Genomic DNA, 24,107 nt, shown 5'->3' on the forward strand with positions numbered 1-24,107 from the left:
CCCATAGTCCCCAAGCTCTCCTGGTACAGATACTATCTTCACTAATGGCTAATACCAAGGGAGCTTGTCCTGTGGCAGCTTTGATTTTGTTGAAAGCTACCATATCTGGCCTCTGCAGTTTCATGAAATGGAATGCTAGATGAGACTCCTTTCCTGCAGTTTCTGGAGCTACTGAAACAAATTTTATCTCCACGACATCGCCTCTTTTCAAGTGGGGGTTATTTTGCCATGAATCAAAGACCGCCCCACTAATCCATTCCGGAAGTTTTGAGATCCCTGGAAAACTTGGTCACATAGTATGAACTGAAGCAAGAGCTCCAAACTCATACCATTCTCTGACCTCTTCTGCTTTAGACCCTTCTAACATCCAGACTCTGTTATATTTTCCGGATGTTTCGATAATGGTCTCGCCTGGATTGACTCCTTTGCGAGAAATTAATTTTTCCCACATTGATAATCCTCCCAAGCAGAAGAAGAAATTAATTCGTTAGTATTAGCTTTAGAGGTGCCTGTCATTGGCCTAAGGCTAATCTCTCCCTCTTTTACCCCAGAGGTGCTGGGTTGACTTGAACCTACAGGAGTTTGCACTTCCTGTGATTCAATTTTTGCCATTTCACCAGAGTCTGATGATGGCCTTGTGCAATTGGTACTTGAATCCGACGCTACAGGTGTAGAGCCCTGTACTCTAAAGGCATGTTTTGGGTAATGCTCCCTCAACTAGTGAGTCATCACCGAAGGTGACGCCTTCCTAATAGGTTCTCGTAAGTCGTTCCATAGCGAAGTGGATGCTAATAAGGAACTCCTTATCACGACCTGGACAGTCTCCAAATCAGCCCTTTGGATTTGTCCGGCAACTTGGGCATTAACCGCTAGCTGTCCGAACTTTTTGTCAAGTTCCTCGAGGTTTTCTCTAAGGTGCCTGAGTCTCAACATGATGGAGTTTGCTTCAGATGCCTCCATCTCTTGTCAGGAAATCTCCAAGAACATTTTCATGAGATTTTATAACGACAATATTATAACAATAATATTGACATTCAGCTTGCCATATGATAATATGAGCTTTCTCTATTTTTTATTCTAATTTATTCTTTAAGAAAGCCTTAACATTAGTATTATCAACTTTTAAAGTAAATTCTTTAGCAAGTAAAAATAAAGGCCATTTTTTGAAAGCCTTCCAAACCGCAAAGAATTCTTTTTCTTTAATGTGCCAAACTTTGGCTTGTTGTTCTGAGAACAACCCTCCAGTGTATCTACAAGGTTCTTCCCCTGTAGATGTCTTCTTCATGAGCACTCCCGCCCATCTGTAATCATTGGCGTCTGTGTAGATTACCAATTCATCCCCGTCTTGCGGTATCGCAAGCTTTAGAAGGTTATTGCAAACTTGTTTCAGCTCAGAAACCCTTTTGGTGTGGATTTCTTCCCATTTCCACTTTGAACTCTCCGTTTCTTTTAGAAGTGGTCGGAAATCCTTTTTGTATTTCGCAACATCCTTAATGAAGATTCCTGCAAAATTAACAACTCCCAAGAAGCTTTGCAATTGCTTCTTGTCTTTGAGTACATCTAGGAAATTGCGGATTTTCTCCACAATATGGTCCTGCAACTCAATTTCTGCTTCGTCAATAAGGATTCCTAAAAATTCAATCTTATTAACTGCAATAGTAGCTTTCTTTTCAAAAAGTACTAAACCTTCTTTATAGCATGCATCGAAAAATATTTCAAGATGTTTAATATGCTCTTTCATATTTTTGGATGCAATTAGTATGTCGTCAATATAGACAAACATGAACTCAAAATAATCTTTGAAAAGATTATCCATTTTTCTTTGAAATATCTGGGGTGCATTAGCTAAACCCATTGGAAGCACATTCCAGATATACTGTCCCTGTGGTGTGGAGAATGCAGTAAATTTCTTTGATTCATTCTCCATCTTAATCTGATAAAATCCATATTAATTAATGCACTTTTGCTCGTTTGAAAAGATAAAACACTTTTGCTCGTTTAATGCAATCAATTAAGTGTTCTCTACTAGGAATGTAATAACCATCAAATTCTAATATCTTATTGATACCTTGATAGTTAATAACTAACCTGGGTTTACCTCTCTTTATTTCGCCATGGTTTCTTACCAGAAATCCAGGGCTACTGTAGGTAGAGACCCTAGGTTCAATGAGTTCAAGACTCATATGCTCTTTGATTATCATCTGCATATCCATCTTATCCTCCATGTTCATCTGGATGGGTTTGTATCGAACATACTCGTATTTGCATTCATCTTTGACGTTCAGAGTAGTTTCGATCTTGTTTCTATCGCACCAGGCCAGAGGATTTTCATTGAAGTTCCTCTGGATGAGCCTCTTGACATTCTCAAGAGAGGGTCTGCTCTCTTCGCTAATATCTAGCGATTTCATTTTCAGTAGTGCTTCTTTAAGGTTCAGAATTTCCTCCTCGGATTCCTTATAGAAGCTATCACTGTCTATGAGTCCCTGTTGCCTAATAGACAAAAGAACCTTACCAAATTTTCTCTTATCCTGCATTTTTTGATGAGTTAATTTGGCATCAAAATCACCACGTTTGCTGCGAAAATATATTGGCATTATCCTATTAAATGCCTTTTCTCATCGCAACACCTATATCTCACTACCACAGTTAGTAGTAAAGATTAATAGATTCCTTTGATTATCCTGTATGTATCTTGCAAATATTTTAATGAAATTATTACCTAGCAAGATATCGGCACATGTATCATGAAAGTATATAGGACGTGTTTTTACCCTAAAACCAGGGTGATCCAAATGCTCCTTCAATCATGATTTTGGCTTCTCGTATTCCTCTATTGAGTATCAGGATTTTTTGCGAAAAATCCCTTCCTGCAATAACGGGTAAGGCTTCCCTTGCTTCCTTAGGAAAAACTCCAGGTTTTGCCGTGCAAATTCCTAATCCTTAATCAATATAAGCTGCAAAATATTCTGTCTTATATTCATCATATAACATACCAATAGATATGTATATAGAAAAGGGGCTCGTCATTCAATTCTTATGGTAACATCGTCAAGACTGAATTCCATTCCGTTACCTTTTCTTCCCCATGGTTTATGATCTTCGAGGAAACTTATCCCTAAAGTCATACTTCCATTTTGGCTGTTTTGCGCGGTTTTATTAATGTAAGTTTATTTGCCTTTCAGACTAACTTGTAGTCATTAATACGCTTAGCAAATTTACCATAGAAAAGCATGGGCTACACCTACGTTTGGGTCAAGTTTTGTGAAATTTTGAGAACGTTCAAAATTTAGTTATTTAGCACGGTTTTAATATAAAAAGTTTGTTTCCCTTTCATACTAATTTGTAGTTATTATTATGCTTAGCAAATTTACACTACAAATGCATGGGTCTAGACCTACGTTTTGCTATTTTGCACGGTTTTATTATTGAAAATATTTTTCCATTTCATACCAACTTCTAGTTATTATTACGCTTGGCAAAATTTACCACACAAATGCGTGGGTCTAGACCATCGTTTTGGTCAAGTTTCGTGAAGTTCTAAGAACGTTCAACATTTTGCTATTTTGCACGATTTTATTATAGAAAATTTATTTCTTTTTCATACTAACTTATAGTTATTATTACGCTGAATAAATTTACCACACAAATGTATGAGTCAAGACCTACGTTTGGGTCAAAATTCGTGGAATTCTTATAACGTTCAAAATTTAGCTGTTTTGTGCGGTTTATTAATGTAAGTTTGTTTGCCTTTCAGACTAACTAGTAGTCATAAATACGCTTAGCAAATTTACCACAGAAAAGCATGGGGTAGACCTACGTTTGGGTCAAGTTTTGTGAAATTTTGAGAACGTTCAAAATTTTGCTGTTTTGCACGGTTTTACTATATAAACTTTGTTTCCCTTTCATACTCATTTGTAGTTATTATTACGCTTAGCAAATTTACCACACAAATGCATGGGTCTAGACCTACGTTTTGGTCAAGTTTCGTGAAATTCTAAGAACAGTTCAACATTTTGCTGTTTTGCACGGTTTTATTTAGAAAATTTATTTCCTTTTCATACTAACTTCTAGTTATTATTAAGCTTGAAAAAATTTACCACACAAATGCATGGGTCAAGACCTACGTTTGGGTCAACTTTCGTGGAATTCTGAGATCGTTCAAAATTTTATTCTTATGCACGGTTTTATTATAGAAAGCTTGTTTCCTTTTCATACAAACTTGCAGTTATTATTATGCTTACCAAATTTACCAACACAAATGCATGGGCAGAGACCTACGTTCGGGTCAAGTTTTTTGGAATTTGAGAACGTTCAAAATTTAGCTGTTTTGCACGGTTTTATTGTAGAAAGTTTGTTTCCCTTTCATAATAAAATTGTAGTTATTTTTACGCTTAGCAAATTTACCACACAAATGCATGGGTCTAGTTTGGGTCAAGTTTTTTGGAATTCTTAAAATGTTCAACATTTAGCAGTTTTGCACGGTTTCACTAAAGGAAGTTTGTTTCCCTTTCACGCTAACTTGTAGTTATTATTATGTTTTGCAAATTTACCACACGAATGCATGGGCTAGACCTACATTTGGGTCATGTTTTTCTGGAATTCTAAGAACGTTCAATATTTAGCGATTCTGGACGGTTTTATTATAGAATGTTTGTTTCCCTTTCATACTATTTTGTAGTTATTATTACGCTTAGCAAATTTACTACACAAATGCATGGGTCAACACCTACGGTTGGGTCAAGTTTCGTGGAATTCTGAGAACGTTCAAAATTTAGCTGTTTTGCATGGTTTTATTATAGAAAGTTTGTTTCCCCTTCATACTAACTTATAGTTATTATTACGTTTAGCAAATTTGCACACAAATGCATGGGTCGAGACCTACGTTGGTGTCAAGTTTCATGCAATTCAGATAGCATTCAAAATTTAGTTGTTTTGCACGATTTTATTAAAGTAGGTTTGTTTCCCTTTCAGACTAATTTGTAGTTATTATTACGCTAATCAAATTGACCACACAAATGAATGGGTCGAGACCTATGTTTGGGTCAAGTTTCGTGGAATTCTGAGAACGTTCAAAATTTAGCAGTTTTGCATGGTTTTCTTTAAGTAAATTTGTTTCCCTTACATACTAACTTGTAGTTATTATTACGCTTAGCAAATTTACCACATCAATGCATGGGCTAGACACGTTTGGGTCAAGTTTCATTAAATTCTGAGAACGTTCAATTTTAGTTGTTTTGCACGATTTTTTATTATAGATTGTTTGTTTCCCTTTCATACTAATTTGAAGTTATTATTATCACGCTTAGCAAATTTACTACATAAATGAATGGATTTAGACCTACGTTTGGGTCAAGTTTCGTGGAATTCTGAGAACGTTTAATATCTAGCTATTTTGCACGGTTTTATTATAGAAAGTTTATTTCCCTTTTATTCTATTTACCACACAAATGCATGGGTCAAGACCTACGTTTGGGTCAAATTTTATGGAATTCTGAGAACGTTCAAAATTTTGCTGTTTAGCATGGTTTTATTATAGAAAGTTTGTTTCTTCTTCATACTAACCTGGAGTTATTATAAAGCTTAGCAAATTTGCCACACAAATGCATGGGTCGAGACCTACATTTGGATCAAGTTTCATGTGATTCTGAGAACGTTAAAAAATTTAATTTTTTTGCACGGTTTTATTAAAGTAAGTTTGTTTCCTTTTCATGCTAACTTCTAGTTATTACTACACTTAGCAAATATACCACATAAATGCATGGGTTTAGACCTACGTTTTGGTCAAGTTTTGTGGAATTCTGAGAACGTTCAAAATTTAGCTGTTTTGCACGTCTTTATTATAGAAAGTTTGTTTCCCTTTCATACTAACTTGTAGTTATTATTACGCTTAGCAAATTTACCACATAAATGCATGGGGTAGACCTACGTTTGGGTCAACTTTCGTGAAATTCTGAGAACGTTCAAAAAATTTAGTTGTTTTACACGGTGTTTATTATAGAGAGTTTGTTTCACTTTCATACTAATTTGTATTTATTATTACGCTTAGCAAAATTACCAAACAAATGAATGGGCCTAGACCTATGTTTGGGTCAAGTTTCGTGTAATTCTAAGAAAGTTCCAAATTTAGCTGTTTTAAACTGTTTTACTCAAGAAAGTTTGTTTTCTTTTCACGCTAACTTCTAGTTATTACTACGTTTAGCAAATTTACCACACAAATGCATGGGTTTAGACCTATGTTTTGGTCAAATTTTGTGGAATTCGGAGAACGTTGAAATTTAGCTGTTTTGCATGGCTTTATTATAGAAAGTTTGTTTTCCTTTCATACTAAATTGTAGTTATTATTACGCTTAGCAAATTTACCACATAAATGCATGGGCTAGACCTACGTTTGGGTCAATTTTGGTGAAATTTTGAGAAAGTTCAAAAAATTTAGCTGTTTTAAACGGTTTTTATTATAGATAGTTTGTTTCCTTTCATACAAATTTGTAGTTATTATTATGCTTAGAAAATTTATCACACAAATGCATGGGTCTAGACCTACGTTTGGGTTATGTTTTGCGGATTTCTGAGAACATTCAAAATTCTGCTGTTTTGCATGATTTTATTATAGAAATTTGTTTTGTTATTATTACGCTTAGCAAATTTGCCACAAAAATCCATGGGTTGAGACCTACGTTTGGGTCAAGTTTCATGTGATTCTGAGAACGTTAAAAAATTTAGCTGTTTTGCACGATTTTATTAAATTAAATTTGTTTCCTTTTCATGCTAACTTCTAGTTATTACTACGCTTAGCAAATTTACCATACGAATGCATGGGTTTAGCACCTACGTTTTGGTCAAATTTTGTGGAATTCTGAGAACGTTCAAAATTTAGTTGTTTTGCACGGCTTTATTATAGAAAGTTTGTCTCTTTCATAATAACTTGTAGTTATTATTACGCTTAGCAAATTTACTACATAAATGCATGGCTAGTCATACGTTTGGGTCAAAATTCGTGGAATTCTGAGAACGTTCAAGATTTTGCTCTTTTGCACGGTTTTATTATAGAAAGTTTGTTTCCCTTTTATACTAACTTATACTTATTATTATGCTTAGTAAGTTTATCACACAAATCCATGAGTCTAGGCCTACATTTGGCTTAAGTTTTGCGAATTCTGAGAACGTTCAAAATTCTGTTGTTTTGCACGGTTTTATTATAGAAATTTGTTTTGTTTTCATACTAACTTGTAGTTATTATTACGCTTTGCAGATTTACCACAGAAAAGCATGGGTTAGACCTACGTTTGGGTCAAGTTTTGTGAAATTTGGAGAACGTACAAAATTGAGTTGTTCTACACAGTTTTACTATAGAATGTTTGTTTTCCTTTCATACTAATATGTAATTATTATTACGCTTAGCAAATTTGCTACACAAATGCATGGGCCTAGACCTACGTTTTGGTCAAGTTTCGTGAAGTTCTAAGAACGTTCAACATTTTGCTGTTTTGCACGATTTTATTATTGAAAATTTATTTCTATTTCATACTAACTTACAGTTATTATTACGCTGAACAAATTTACCACAGAAATGTATGGGTCGTGACCTATATTTGGGTCAAAATTCGTGGAATTCTTATAACGTTCAAAATTTAGCTGTTTTGTGCCGTTTATTAATGTAAGTTTGTTTGCCTTTCAGACTAACTAGTAGTCATAAATACGCTTAGCAAATTTACCACAGAAAAGCATGGGGTAGACCTACGTTTGGGTCAAGTTTCGTGAAATTTTGAGAATGTTCAAAATTTAGCTGTTTTGCACGGTTTTACTATAAAAAGTTTGTTTCCCTTTCATACTAATTTGTAGTTATTATTATGCATAGCAAATTTACAATACAAATGCATGGATCTAGACCTACGTTTTGGTCAAGTTTCGTGATGTTTTAATAACGTTGAACATTTTGCTATTTTGGACGGTTTTATTATTGAAAATTTGTTTACATTTCATACCAACTTGTAGTTATTATTACGCTTGGCAAAATTTACCACACAAATGCGTGGGTCTAAACCATCGTTTTGGTCAAGTTTCGTGAAGTTCTAAGAACGTTCAACATTTTGCTGTTTTCCACGGTTTTATCATAGAAAATTTATTTTCTGTTCATACTAACTTCTAGTTATTATTACGCTTGCCAAAATTACCACAGAAATACATGGTTCAAGGCCTATGTTTGGGTCAAATTTCGTGGAATTCTGAGAACGTTCAAAATTTAGCTGTTCTGCACGGTTTTATCATAGAAAATTTGTTTTCTTTTCATACTAACTTCCAGTTATTATTACGCTTGGTAAAATTGCCACAGAAATGCATGGGTCAAGACATACATTTGGGTCAAGTTTCGTGTAATTCTGAGAACGTTCAAAATTTAGCTATTTTGCACGGTTTTATTATAGAAAATTTGTTTTCTTTTCATACTAACTTCTAGTTATTATTACGCTTGGAAAAAATTTACCACACAATTGCATGGGTCAAGACCTACATTTGGGTCTTATTTCGTGGAATTATGAGAACGTTCAAAATTTTGCTGTTTTACACGATTTTATTATAGAAAGTTTTGTTTCCTTTTCATACTAACTTGTAGTTATTATTATGCATACCAAATTTACCACACAAATGAATGGGCTGAGACGCACGTTTTGGTCAAGTTTGATGGAATTCTGAAAATGTTCAAATTTTAGCAGTTTTGCACGGTTTTATTATAGAAAGTTTGTTTCCCTTTCATACTAATTTTTAGTTATTTTTAGGCTTAGCAAATTTACCACACAAATGCATGGGTCTAGACCTACGTTTGAGTCAAGTTTTTTGGAATTCTGAGAACGTTCAAAATTTAGCTGTTTTGCACGGTTTCACTAAAGGAAGTTTGTTTTCCTTTCATGCTAACTGGTAATTATTATTATGTTTAGCAAATTTACCACACAAATGCATGGGCTAGACCTACATTTGGGTCAAGTTTCGTGGAATTCTAAGAACGTTCAATATTTAGCGATTTTGCACGGTTTTATTATAGAAAGTTTGTTTCCCTTTCATACTATTTTGTAATTATTATTACGGTTAACAAATTTACCATACAAATGCATGGGTCAAGACCTATGTTTGGGTCAAATTTCGTGGAATTCTGAGAACGTTCAAGATTTTGATCTTTTGCACGGTTTTATTGTAGAAAGTTTATTTTCCTTTCATACTAATTTGTATTTATTATTATGCTTAGTAAGTTTATCACACAAATGCATGGGTCTAGGCCAACGTTTGGGTTATGTTTTGCGGAATTCTGAGAATGTTCAAAATTCTGCTATTTTGCACGGTTTTATTATAGAAAGTTGTTTTGTTTTCATACTAACTTGTAGTTATTATTACGCTTAGCTGATTTACCACAGAAAAGCATGGGCTAGACCTACGTTTGGGTCAAGTTTTGTGAAATTTGGAGAACGTACAAAATTTAGTTTTCTACACGGTTTTACTATAGAAAGTTTGTTTCCCTCATGCTAACTTGTAGTTATTATTATGTTTAGCAAATTTACCACACAAATGCATGGGCTAGACCTACATTTGGGTCACGTTTCATGGAATTCTAAGAACGTTCAATATTTAGCGATTCTTGACGGTTTTCTTATAGAATGTTTGTTTCCCTTTCATACTATTTTGTAGTTATTATTACGCTTAACAAATTTACCACACAAATGCATGGGTCAAGACCTACGTTTGGGTCAAGTTCTGTGGAATTCTGAGAACGTTCAAAATGTAGCTGTTTTGCATGATTTTATTATAGAAAGTTTGTTTTCCCTTCATACTAACCTATAGTTATTATTACGTTTAGCAAATTTACACACAAATGCATGGGTCGAGACCTACGTTTGTGTCAAGTTTCATGCAATTCAGATAACGTTCAAAATTTATCTATTTTACACGGTTTTATTAAAGTAGGTTTGTTTCCCTTTCAGACTAATTTGTAGTTATTATTACGCTAATCAAATTGACCACATAAATGTGACGTCCATAGAATTTTGTACGTAATTGAAAAGCTAATTGGTAATTATTAAAAATTTAAATTTAATTAATAAATAAATTATAGATTGAATTTGGAATATAATAAAATTTGAACGGATTAAATTGGAGTTCGTGATAATATTTGGGGGCAAATTATATTAGGAGGGACGTGAAAGGTATTAAATAAATTCCTATGAATCACTTAATAAATTATAAATATTTTTATGAAGCCTATAGTGTCTAGTTATTGAGAAGAACTAGAACGAAGATTTATATTTCGATAGAAGTGGAATATAAAAAAAAATTATTGAAAATCGTACGAATAAGATTTTAATATTATATTTAAAAAAAATTACGATATTCTCGATATATTAATTGTATGTGGTATAACTCATTATAGGATACGGGGTGAGGTGAAAGGACTGACAATTAGCGATTGAGTAAAAAGAAACGTTGTGAGGTTGAGGTAAGTAAATAATTAGCATTATCTATATATGCTTTCTGTATTTGTGGTTTTACTGTTATATGAATTTGTGGTTAATGCTGCCATTGATTTGTCTGAAAGTATATAAGTGATGAATGATTTGATTTGATTGTCGATATTGTGTACGTGGAATGAGGAAATACGTTGAAATATTATGTTTGTTGTATGATGTGTTATGGATGTCTGAGAATGAGAATATGTTGATATAAAATATTATGTTACTAGTTGTTTACAAGAATGGTGATATGTGGATATGAGGGAGTGGTGGAAATTGAATATAATTGTGATGTGAATACCCCTTGATGTGTTGAAAAGCCTATAAGGCCAAATGAAATGAAAAGAGCTTTAATGCGATATGAGAAAGAAATGAAATGAAAAGAGCTTTGATGCAATATGTAAAAGATGTGATGTGAAAAGAGCTATGATGCAAAATAAAAGAGCTATGATGCGAATGGAAAGAGCTATGATGCGAAATGAGATTGATGAGTCGGCTGTCAATGAGATTGATGCTAATTGGTACGTAATTGATAAGCTAATTGGTAATTATAAGAAATTTAAATTTAATTAATAAATAAATTATAGATTGAATTTGGGATATAATAAAATTTGAACGGATTAAATTGGAGTTCGTGATAATATTTGGGGGCAAATTATATTAGGAGGGACGTGAAAGGTATTTTAGAAAAATTTAAAACTAAATATAATATATAATAATAATAATAATAATAATAATAACAATAATAATATATATATAAATATATGTACATAATATATAAAAGAGGGGGGGGGGGGAGTTGGAACCGCCTCAACCCCCCCCCCCCCCCCCACTTAAAAAAAAAAATTATATATGTGTGTGTGTGAATTCATATTCACACACATGCTTTTGCATAACCAGCTCTGCAATATTTCCGCAATATTTCAGGTATGAAATATTGATTTTAATTTATATTAATTTATGTAATTATATTATTTAATTAGTTCATTTGTTAAATGTTGACTATTTTAAGAGATATACTATTTAATCGGAGTACTTTATGATTTTAACTATTTAAATTAGTACCGAATTAAATACCAAACCGTATATAAAAATGATATCGTTGGTTAATTAGATTATTAAATTTATTAGATTTGAATGTTGCTATAGCCAATTTATATAATTCCATTGGAATTGTTAACCAAATACGCAATTCTACGTATTGTTATTTAATTAAATTATATAATGGCGAGAAATTGATAACAAATTCGTAGGAATATTCCGAAAATTATAATTAAGATATAATATATCGTTAAAGAGGAAGAATGATGTTTTAATGATAATTTAATTTAAGGATGTTATTAAAAATGATAGTTACATTAAATAAATTCATATGAATCACTTGATAAATTATAAATATTTTTATGAAGCCTATAGTGTCTAGTTATTGAGAAGAACTAGAACGAAGATTTATATTTCGATAGAGGTGGAATATAAAAAAAAATTATTGGAAATCGTACGAATAAGATTTAATATTATATTTAAAAGAAATTACGATATTCTCGATATATTAATTGTATGTGGTATAACTCATTATAGGATACGGGGTGAGGTGAAAGGACTGACAATTAGCGATTGAGTAAAAAGAAACGTTGTGAGGTTGAGGTAAGTAAATAATTAGCATTATCTATATATGCTTTCTGTATTTGTGGTTTTACTGTGATATGAATTTGTGGTTAATGCTGCCATTGATTTGTCTGAAAGTATATAAGTAATGAATGATTTGATTTGATTGTCGATATTATGTACGTGGAATGAGAAAATACGTTGAAATATTATGTTTGTTGTATGATGTGTTGTGGATGTCTGAATATGAGAATATGTTGATATAAAATATTACGTTACTAGTTGCTTACAAGAATGGTGATATGTGGATATGAGGGAGTGGTGGAAATTGAATATAATTGTGGCGTGAATACCCCTTGATGTGTTGAAAAGCCTATAAGGCGAAATGAATTGAAAAGAGCTTTGATGCGATATGAGAAAGAAACGAAATGAAAAGAGCTTTGATGCGATATGTAAAAGATGTGATGTGAAAAGAGCTATGATGCGAAATGAGATTGATGAGTCGGCTGTCAAGGAGATTCACTTGAATTTATATAACGGTGAGACTGAGTTGACGGGAAAAACACGATATCACCTTCTGGTAAGCAAATTAGGAAAAGGAGGTTTAATTGATTATTTTATTGTGAGATAGCTATGTGGTGTACTACAATTATGTTGGAGTTAAATTGACTGTAATCCATGCATGTTGCCTACTTGTCTTGTTTGGGCTGTGTTTGATATACATATATAGATAGGGCTGATTATTTACTTACTGAGTGGCAGGCTCATCCCTCTGTCGACATTTTCTTTCAGGAGTAGACTTTGAGGTATCTGACTGTTGAAGAATAGGTCTACGCACTATATTCAGTCAGGTCGGGCCAGTATGCTATTTTCTCCTCTTGTCAGCTAGAGTACAAATCTTATTTTGTTTTTATAAAGAGAACATGGGCGTAGAGATCAACTGTGGTAGATCACCTATGGTGTTTGATTTGTATATATGTGATGTTGTGGGTTGACTATGTCGTTATGACGTTGTGATTACTATGCATATTGATTAGATGATTATGTGCAAATGTATATATATGAACACAGGGATTACTATAACTATGACGTTTAGGGTAGGTATAGCTCTTGTAGCAAAGGGAGTGCTACATAAATGAATGGGTCGAGACCTACGTTTGGGTCAAGTTTCGTGGAATTCTGAGAACGTTCAAAATTTAGCAGTTTTGCATGGTTTTCTTTAAGTAAATTTGTTTCCCTTACATACTAACTTGTAGTTATTATTACGCTTAGCAAATTTACCACATCAATGCATGGGCTAGACACGTTTGGGTCAAGTTTCATTAAATTCTGAGAATGTTCAAAATTTAGTTGTTTTGCACGATTTTTTATTATAGATTGTTTGTTTCCCTTTCATACTAATTTGAAGTTATTATTATTACGCTTAGCAAATTTACTACATCAATGAATGGGTTTAGACCTACGTTTGGGTCAAGTTTCGTGGAATTCTGAAAACGTATAATATCTAGCTATTTTGCACGATTTTATTATAGAAAGTTTATTTCACTTTCATTCTATTTTGTAGTTATTATTATGCTTAGCAAAATTTACCACACAAATGCATGGGTCAAGACCTACGTTTGGGTCAAATTTTATGGAATTCTGAGAACGTTCAAAATTTTGCTGTTTACCACGGTTTTATTATAGAAAGTTTATTTCCCCTTCATACTAACTTGGAGTTATTATAAAGCTTAGCAAATTTGCCACACAAATGCATGGGTCGAGACCTACATTTGGGTCAAGTTTCATGTGATTCTGAGAACGTTAAAATATTTAGTTTTTGCACGGTTTTATTAAAGTAAGTTTGTTTCTTTTTCATGCTAACTTCTAGTTATTACTATGCTTAGCAAATTTACCACACAAATGCATGGGTTTAGACCTATGTTTTGGTCAAGTTTTGTGGAATTCTGAGAACATTCAAAATTTAGCTGTTTTGCACGGCTTTATTATAGAAAGTTTGTTTTCCTTTAATACTAACTTGTAGTTATTATTACGCTTAGCAAATTTACCACATAAATGTATGGGCTAGACCTACGTTTGGGTCAACTTTCGTGAAATTCTGAGAACGTTCAAAAAATTTAGCTGTTTTGCACGGTTTTATTAGAGACAGTTTGTTTCCCTTTCATACTAATTTGTAGTTATTATTTCGCTTAGCAAATTTACCAAACAAATGAATGGGCCTAGACCTATGTTTGGGTCAAGTTTCGTGTAATTCTAAGAACGTTCAAAATTTTGCTGTTTTAAACTGTTTTACTCAAGAAAGTTTGTTTTCTTTTCACGCTAACTTCTAGTTATTACTACCCTTAGTAAATTTACCACACAAATGCATGGGTTTAGACCTATGTGTTGGTCATGTTTTGTGGAATTCTGAGAACGTTCAAAATTTAGCTGTTTTGCACGGCTTTATTATAGAAAGTTTGTTTCCCTTATATACTAATTTGTAGTTATTATTATGCTTAGAAAATTTATCACGCAAATGCATGGGTCTGACCTACGTTTGGGTTAAGTTTTGCGGATTTCTGAGAACGCTCAAAATTCTACTGTTTTGCACGATTTTATTATAGAATTTTGTTACGTTGTCATACTAACTTGTAGTTATTATTACGCTTAGCAAATTTACCACACAAATGCATGGGTCGAGACCTACGTTTGGGTTAAATTTCTTGAAATTCTTATAACGTTCAAAATTGAACTGTTTTGCGCGATTTTATTAATGTAAGTTTATTTGTCTTTTAGACTAACTTGTAGTCATTAATACACTTAGAAAATTTACCACAGAAAAGCATGGGCTAGACCTATGTTTGCGTCAAGTTTCGTGAAAAATTGAGAACGTTGAAAATTTAGCTGTTCTGCACGGTTTCACTATTGAAAGTTTGTTTCCCCTTCATACTAACTTGTAGTTATTATTACGCTTAGCAAATTTGCCATACAAATCCATGGGTCGAGACCTACGTTTGGGTCAAGTTTCATGTGATTCTGAGAACGATAAAAAATTTTGCTCTTTTGCCCGGTTTTATTAAAGTAAGTTTGTTTCCCTTTCATGCTAACTTGTAGTTATTATTATGATAAGCAAATTTACCACACAAATACATTGGTCGCGACCTACGTTTGGGTCAAGTTTCGTGGAATTCCGAGAACGTTCAAAATTTAGCTGTTTTGCATAGTTTTATTTAGGTAAGTTAGTTTCCTTTTCATACTAACTTGTAGTTATTATTACGCTTAGCGAATTTACCACATAAATGCATGGGCTAGACCTACGTTTGGGCCAAGTTTCGTGAAATACTGAGAACACTCAAAAAATTTAGCTGTTCTGCACTGTTTTTATTATAGATAGTTTGTTTTCCTTTCATACTAATTTGTAGTTAGTATTACGCGTAGCAAATTTACCAAACAAATGAATGGGTCTAGACCTATGTTTGGGTCAAGTTATGTGAAATTCTAAGAACGTTCAAAATTTAGCTGTTGTAAACGGTTTTACTCAAGAAAGTTTGTTTCCTTTCATGCTAACTTCTAGTTATTATTACGCTTAGCAAGTTTACCACACAAATGCATGGGTTTAGACCTACGTTTTGGTCAAATTTTGTGGAATTCTGAGAATGATCAAAATTTAGCTGTTTAGCACGGCTTTATTATAGAAAGTTTGTTTTCCTTTCATACTAATTTGTAGTTATTATTATGCTTAGCAAATTTACCACACAATTGCATGGGTCTAGACATACGTTCAGGTTAGGTTTTGCGTAATTCTGAGAACTTTAAGAATTCTTCTATTTTGCACTGTTTTATTATAGAAAATTTGTTTCCTTTTCATACTAACTTATAGTTATTCTTACGCTTAACAAATTTACCACACAAATATATGGGTCTAGACCTATGTTTGGGTCAAGTTTCGTGGAATTTTTTAGAATGTTCAAACTTTAACTGTATTCCACAATTTTATTAAAGTAAGTTTATTTCTCTTTCATACTAACTTGTAATTATTATTGCGCTTAACAAATTTACCATACAAATGCATGGGTCTAGACCAATGTTTGGGTCAAGTTTCGTGTAGTTTTAAGAACGTTCAAAATTTTGCTGTTTTAAACTGTTTTACTCAAGAAAGTTTGTTTTCTTTTCACGCTAACTTCTAGTTATTACTACCCTTAGTAAATTTACCACACAAATGCATGGGTTTAGACCTATGTTTTGGTCATATTTTGTGGAATTCTGAGAACGTTCCAAATTTTGCTGTTTTGCACGGCTTTATTATAGAAAGTTTGTTTACCTTTCATACTAATTTGTAGTTATTATTATGCTTAGCAAATTTATCACACAATTGCATGGGTCTAGACATACGTTCGGGTTAGGTTTTGCGTAATTCTGAGAACTTTAAAAATTCTTCTGTTTCGCACTGTTTTATTATAGAAAATTTGTTTCCTTTTCATACTAACTTATAGTTATTCTTACGCTTAACAAATTTACCACACAAATGTATGGCTCTATACCTACGTTTGGGTCAAGTTTCGAGGAATTTTTTAGAATGTTCAAACTTTAACTATTTTGCACAATTTTATTAAAGTAAGTTTATTTCCCTTTCATACTAACTTGTAGTTATTATTGCGCTTAGCAAATTTACCATACAAATGCATGGGTCTAGATCTATGTTTGGGTCAAGTTTCGTGTAATTCTAAGAACGTTCAAAATTTTGTTGTTTTAAACTGTTTTACTCAAGAAAGTTTGTTTTCTTTTCACGCTAACTTCTAGTTATTACTACCCTTAGTAAATTTACCACACAAATGCATGGGTTTAGACCTATGTTTTGGTCATGTTTTGTGGAATTCTCAGAACGTTCAAAATTTAGCTGTTTTGCACGGCTTTATTATAGAAAGTTTGTTTCCCTTTCATACTAATTTGTAGTTATTATTATGTTTAGAAAATTTATCACACAAATGCATGGGTCTAGACCTACGTTTGGGTTAAGTTTTGCGGATTTCTGAGAACGCACAAAATTCTACTGTTTTGCACGATTTTATTATAGAATTTTGTTACGTTGCCATACTAACTTGTAGTTATTATTACGCTTAGCAAATTTACCACACAAATGCATGAGTCGAGACCTACGTTTGGGTTAAGTTTCTTGGAATTCTTATACTGTTCAAAATTGAACTGTTTTGCGCGATTTTATTAATGTAAGTTTTTTTGTCTTTTAGACTAACTTGTAGTCATTAATACACTTAGAAAATTTGCCACAGAAAAGCATGGGCTAGACCTATGTTTGCGTCAAGTTTCGTGAAAAATTGAGAACGTTGAAAATTTAGCTGTTCTGCACGGTTTCACTATTGAAAGTTTGTTTCCCCTTCATACTAACTTGTAGTTCTTATTACGCTTAGCAAATTTGCCATACAAATCCATGGGTCGAGACCTACGTTTGGGTCAAGTTTCATGTGATTCTGAGAACGTTAAAATTTTGCTTTTTTACACGGTTTTATTAAAGTAAGTTTGTTTCCCTTTCATGCTAACTTGTAGTCATTACTATGATTAGCAAATTTACCACACAAATACATTGGTCGAGACGTACGTTTGGGTCAAGTTTTGTGGAATTCTGAGAGCTTTTAAAATTTAGCTGTTCTGCATAGTTTTATTTAGGTAAGTTAGTTTCCTTTTCATACTAACTTGTAGTTATTATTACGCTTAGCGAATTTACCACATAAATGCATGGGCTAGACCTACGTTTGGGCCAAGTTTCGTGAAATACTGAGAACACTCAAAAAATTTAGCTGTTTTGCACGGTTTTTATTATAGATAGTTTGTTTTCCTTTCATACTAATTTGTAGTTAGTATTACGCGTTGCAAATTTACCAAACAAATGAATGGGTCTAGACCTATGTTTGGGTCAAGTTATGTGAAATTCTAAGAACGTTCAAAATTTAGCTGCTGTAAACGATTTTACTCAAGAAAGTTTGTTTCCTTTCATGCTAACTTCTAGTTATTATTACGCTTAGCAAGTTTACCACACAAATGCATGGGTTTAGACCTACGTTTTGGTCAAATTTGGTGGAATTATGAGAATGTTCAAAATTTAGCTGTTTTGCACGGCTTTATTATAGAAAGTTTGTTTTCCTTTCATACTAATTTGTAGTTATTATTATGATTTGCAAATTTATCACACAATTGCATGGGTCTAGACATACGTTCGGGTTACGTTTTGCGTAATTCTGAGAACTTTAAAAATTCTTCTGTTTTGCACTGTTATATTATAGAAAATTTGTTTCCTTTTCATACTAACTTATAGTTATTCTTACGCTTAACAAATTTACCACACAAATGTATGGGTCTAGACCTACGTTTGGGTCAAGTTTCGTGGAATTTTTTAGAATGTTCAAACTTTAACTGTTTTGCACAATTTTATTAAAGAAAGTTTATTTCCCTTTCATACTAACTTGTAGTTATTATTGCGCTTAGCAAATTTACCATACAAATGCATGGGCCTAGACCTATGTTTGGGTCAAGTTTCGTGTAATTCTAAGAACATTCAAAATTTTGCTGTTTTAAACTGTTTTACTCAAGAAACTTTGTTTTCTTTTCACGCTAACTTCTAGTTATTACTACCCTTAGTAAATTTACCACACAAATGCATGGGTTTAGACCTATGTTTTGGTCATGTTTTGTGGAATTCTGAGAACGTTCAAAATTTAGCTGTTTTGCACGGCTTTATTATAGAAAGTTTGTTTCCCTTTCATACTAATTTGTAGTTATTATTATGTTTAGAAAATTTATCACACAAATGCATGGGTCTAGACCTACGTTTGGGTTATGTTTTGCGGATTTCTGAGAACGCACAAAATTCTACTGTTTTGCACGATTTTATTATAGAATTTTGTTACGTTGTCATACTAACTTGTAGTTATTATTACGCTTAGCAAATTTAGCACACAAATGCATGGGTCGAGACCTACGTTTGGGTTAAGTTTCTTGGAATTCTTATACTGTTCAAAATTGAACTGTTTTGCGCGATTTTATTAATGTAAGTTTTTTTGTCTTTTAGACTAACTTGTAGTCATTAATACACTTAGAAAATTTGCCACAGAAAAGCATGGGCTAGACCTATGTTTGCGTCAAGTTTCGTGAAAAATTGAGAACGTTGAAAATTTAGCTGTTCTGCACGGTTTCACTATTGAAAGTTTGTTTCCCCTTCATACTAACTTGTAGTTATTATTACGCTTAGCAAATTTGCCATACAAATCCATGGGTCGAGACCTACGTTTGGGTCAAGTTTCATGTGATTCTGAGAACGTTAAAAAATTTTGCTTTTTTGCACAGTTTTATTAAAGTAAGTTTGTTTCCCTTTCATGCTAACTTGTAGTTATTACTATGATTAGCAAATTTACCACACAAATACATTGGTCGAGACCTACGTTTGGGTCAAGTTTTGTGGAATTCTGAGAGCGTTTAAAATTTAGCTGTTCTGCATAGTTTTATTTAGGTAAGTTAGTTTTGCTTTTCATACTAACTTGTAGTTATTATTACGCTTAGCGAATTTACCACATAAATGCATGGGCTAGACCTACGTTTGGGCCAAGTTTCGTGAAATACTGAGAACACTCAAAAAATTTAGCTGTTTTGCACGGTTTTTATTATAAATAGTTTGTTTCCCTTTCATACCAATTTGTAGTTAGTATTACGCGTAGCAAATTTACCAAACAAATGAATGGGTCTAGACCTATGTTTGGGTCAAGTTATGTGAAATTCTAAGAACGTTCAAAATTTAGCTGTTGTAAACGGTTTTACTCAAGAAAGTTTGTTTCCTTTTCATGCTAACTTCTAGTTATTATTACGCTTAGCAAGTTTACCACACAAATGCATGGGTTTAGACCTACGTTTTGGTCAAATTTTGTGGAATTCTGAGATTGTTCAAAATTTAGCTGCTTTGCACGGCTTTATTATAGAAAGTTTGTTTTCCTTTCATACTAATTTGTAGTTATTATTATGCTTAGCAAATTTATCACACAATTGCATGGGTCTAGACATACGTTCGGGTTAGGTTTTGCGTAATTCTGAGAACATTAAAAATTCTTCTGTTTTGCACTGTTTTATTGTAGAAAATTTGTTTCCTTTTCATACTAACTTATAGTTATTCTTACGCTTAACAAATTTACCACATAAATGTATGGGTCTAGACCTACGTTTGGGTCAAGTTTCGTGGAATTTTTTAGAATGTTAAAACTTTAACTGTTTTGCACAATTTTATTAAAGTAAGTTTATTTCCCTTTCATACTAACTTGTAGTTATTATTGCGCTTAGCAAATTTACCATACAAATGCATGGGCCTAGACCTATGTTTGGGTCATGTTTCGTGTAATTCTAAGAACGTTCAAAATTTTGCTGTTTTAAACTGTTTTACTCAAGAAAGTTTGTTTTCTTTTCACGCTAACTTCTAGTTATTACTACCCTTAGTAAACTTACCACACAAATGCATGGGTTTAGACCTATGTTTTGGTCATGTTTTGTGGAATTCTGAGAACGTTCAAAATTTAGCTGTTTTGCACGGCTTTATTATAGAAAGTTTGTTTCCCTTTTATACTAATTTGTAGTTATTATTATGCTTAGAAAATTTATCACACAAATGCATGGGTCTAGACCTACGTTTGGGTTAAGTTTTGCGGATTTCTGAGAACGCTCAAAATTCTACTGTTTTGCACGATTTTATTATAGAATTTTGTTACGTTGTCATACTAACTTGTAGTTATTATTACGCTTAGCAAATTTACCACACAAATGCATGGGTCGAGACCTACGTTTGGGTTAAGTTTCTTGGAATTCTTATAACGTTCAAAATTGAACTGTTTTGCGCGATTTTATTAATGTAAGTTTATTTGTCTTTTAGACTAACTTGTAGTCATTAATACACTTAGAAAATTTGCCACAGAAAAGCATGGGCTAGACCTATGTTTGCGTCAAGTTTCGTGAAAAATTGAGAACGTTGAAAATTTAGCTGTTCTGCACGGTTTCACTATTGAAAGTTTGTTTCCCCTTCATACTAACTTGTAGTTATTATTACGCTTAGCAAATTTGCCATACAAATCCATGGGTCGAGACCTACGTTTGGGTCAAGTTTCATGTGATTCTGAGAACGTTAAAAAATTTTGCTTTTTTGCACAGTTTTATTAAAGTAAGTTTGTTTCCCTTTCATGCTAACTTGTAGTTATTACTATGATTAGCAAATTTACCACACAATTACATTGGTCGAGACCTACGTTTGGGTCAAGTTTTGTGGAATTCTGAGAGCGTTTAAAATTTAGCTGTTCTGCATAGTTTTATTTAGGTAAGTTAGTTTTGCTTTTCATACTAACTTGTAGTTATTATTACGCTTAGCGAATTTACCACATAAATGCATGGGCTAGACCTACGTTTGGGCCAAGTTTCGTGAAATACTGAGAACACTCAAAAAATTTAGCTGTTTTGCACGGTTTTTATTATAAATAGTTTGTTTCCCTTTCATACCAATTTGTAGTTAGTATTATGCGTAGCAAATTTACCAAACAAATGAATGGGTCTAGACCTATGTTTGGGTCAAGTTATGTGAAATTCTAAGAACGTTCAAAGTCTAGCTGCTGTAAACGGTTTTACTCAAGAAAGTTTGTTTCCTTTTCATGCTAACTTCTAGTTATTATTACGCTTAGCAAGTTTACCACACAAATGCATGGGTTTAGACCTACGTTTTGGTCAAATTTTGTGGAATTCTGAGAATGTTCAAAATTTAGCTGCTTTGCACGGCTTTATTATAGAAAGTTTGTTTTCCTTTCATACTAATTTGTAGTTATTATTATGCTTAGCAAATTTATCACACAATTGCATGGGTCTAGACATACGTTCGGGTTAGGTTTTGCGTAATTCTGAGAACTTTAAAAATTCTTCTGTTTTGCACTGTTTTATTATAGAAAATTTGTTTCCTTTTCATACTAACTTATAATTATTCTTACGCTTAACAAATTTACCACACAAATGTATGGGTCTAGACCTACGTTTGGGTCACGTTTCGTGGAATTTTTTAGAATGTTCAAACTTTAACTGTTTTGCACAATTTTATTAAAGTAAGTTTATTTCCCTTTCATACTAACTTGTAGTTATTATTGCGCTTAGCAAATTTACCATACAAATGCATAGGCTAGACCTATGTTTGGGTCAAGTTTCGTAAAATTTTGAGAACGTTCAAAATTTAGCTGTTTTGCACGGTTTTACTATATAAACTTTGTTCCCTTTCATACTAAATTGTAGTTATTATTACACTTAACAAATTTACCACACAAATGCATGGGTCTAGACCTACGTTTCGGTCCAGTTTCGTGAAGTTCTAAGAACGTTCAACATTTTGCTGTTTTGCACGGTTTTATTATAGAAAATTTGTTTCCTTTTCATACTAACTTCTAGTTATTATTAAGTTTGGCAAAATTTACCACACAAATGCATGGGTCAAGACCTACGTTTGGGTCAACTTTCATAGAATTTTGAGAACGTTCAAAATTTTGTTGTTATGTACGGTTTTACTATAGAAAGTTTGTTTTCTTTTCAAACTAACTTGTAGTTATTATTGTGCTTACCATATTTACCACACAAATGCATGGGCTGAGACCTATGTTTGGGTCAAGTTTTGTGGAATTTGAGAATATTCAAAATTTAGTTGTTTTGCACGATTTTATTATAGAAAGTTTGTTTCCTTTTCATACTAATTTGTAGTTATTTTTACGCTTAGCAAATTTACCAAACAAATGCATGGGGCTAGACCTACATTTGGGTCAAGTTTCGTGGAATTCTAAGAACGTTCGATATTTAGCGATTTTGCACGGTCTTATTATCGAAAGCTTGTTTCCCTTTCATACTATTTTGTAGTTATTATTACGCTTAGCAAATTTACCATACAAATAAATGGGTCAAGACCTACATTTGGGTCAAGTTTCGTGGAATTCTGAGAACGTTCAAAATTTTGTTCTTTTGCACGGTTTTATTATAGAAAGTTTGTTTCCCATTCATACTAACTTATAGTTATTATTACGTTTAGCAAATTTGCCACGCAAATGCATGGGTCGAGACCTACGTTTGTGTCAAGTTTCATGCAATTCAGAGAACGTTCAAAATTTAGATGTTTTGCATGGTTTTATTAAAGGAAGTTAGTTTCCCTTTCATGCTAACCTCTAGTTATTACTACGGTTAGCAAATTTACCACACAAGGCTAGACCTAAGTTTGGGTCATGTTTCGTGAAATTTTTAGAACATTCAAAATTTAGTTATTTTTCACGGTTTTATTATAGAAAGTTTGTTTCCTTTTCATACTAATTTGTAGTTATTATTACGCTTATCAAATTGACCACACAAATGCATGAGTCGAGACATACGTTTGGGTCAAGTTACGTGGAATTCTGAGAACGTTCAAAATTTAGCTGTTTTGCACGATTTTATTTAAGTAAATTTGTTTCCCTTACATACTAACTTGTAGTTATTATTATGCTTAGCAAATTTACCACATAAATGCATGGGCTAGACACGTTTAGGTCAAGTTTCGTGAAATTCTGAGGACGTTCAAAATTTAGCTGTTTTGCACGGTTTTTTATTATAGATTATTTGTTTCCCTTTCTTTTCTTTTGGGGTGAATTGTAAGTTTCATTCGTCCAGCAATATTTACAGAGTACTTCAGGCATACCCGGAGAGATACAAAAGGACCCACACTATAGTTTAAAGAGCACCGTGCGGGAAATATGTCAAGAGGAGCCTATAGACAGTGATTTTCACGGAAATAATGAGGCCCTCGGGATTCGGTGATGTACCCTCAAATATGAATTCGTTACAATGCCTCCAAAGGGAGTAGACCATGCATGACAAAGCTAGGTGTCGTGCTTTGTTATGAACGGAGGAGCCGATTTTCTCCTTCTTGAGTCATTTCACCGCACTATGTAGGGTGGACATACGTCAGTTAATCCCAAGCCATACTCGGATATGTGACCA

Source organism: Sesamum indicum, linkage group LG1 (genome assembly GCF_026168435.1).
Source record: "Sesamum indicum cultivar Baizhima isolate 11 linkage group LG1, ASM2616843v1, whole genome shotgun sequence".
NCBI classification, from domain to species: Eukaryota; Viridiplantae; Streptophyta; class Magnoliopsida; order Lamiales; family Pedaliaceae; genus Sesamum; species Sesamum indicum.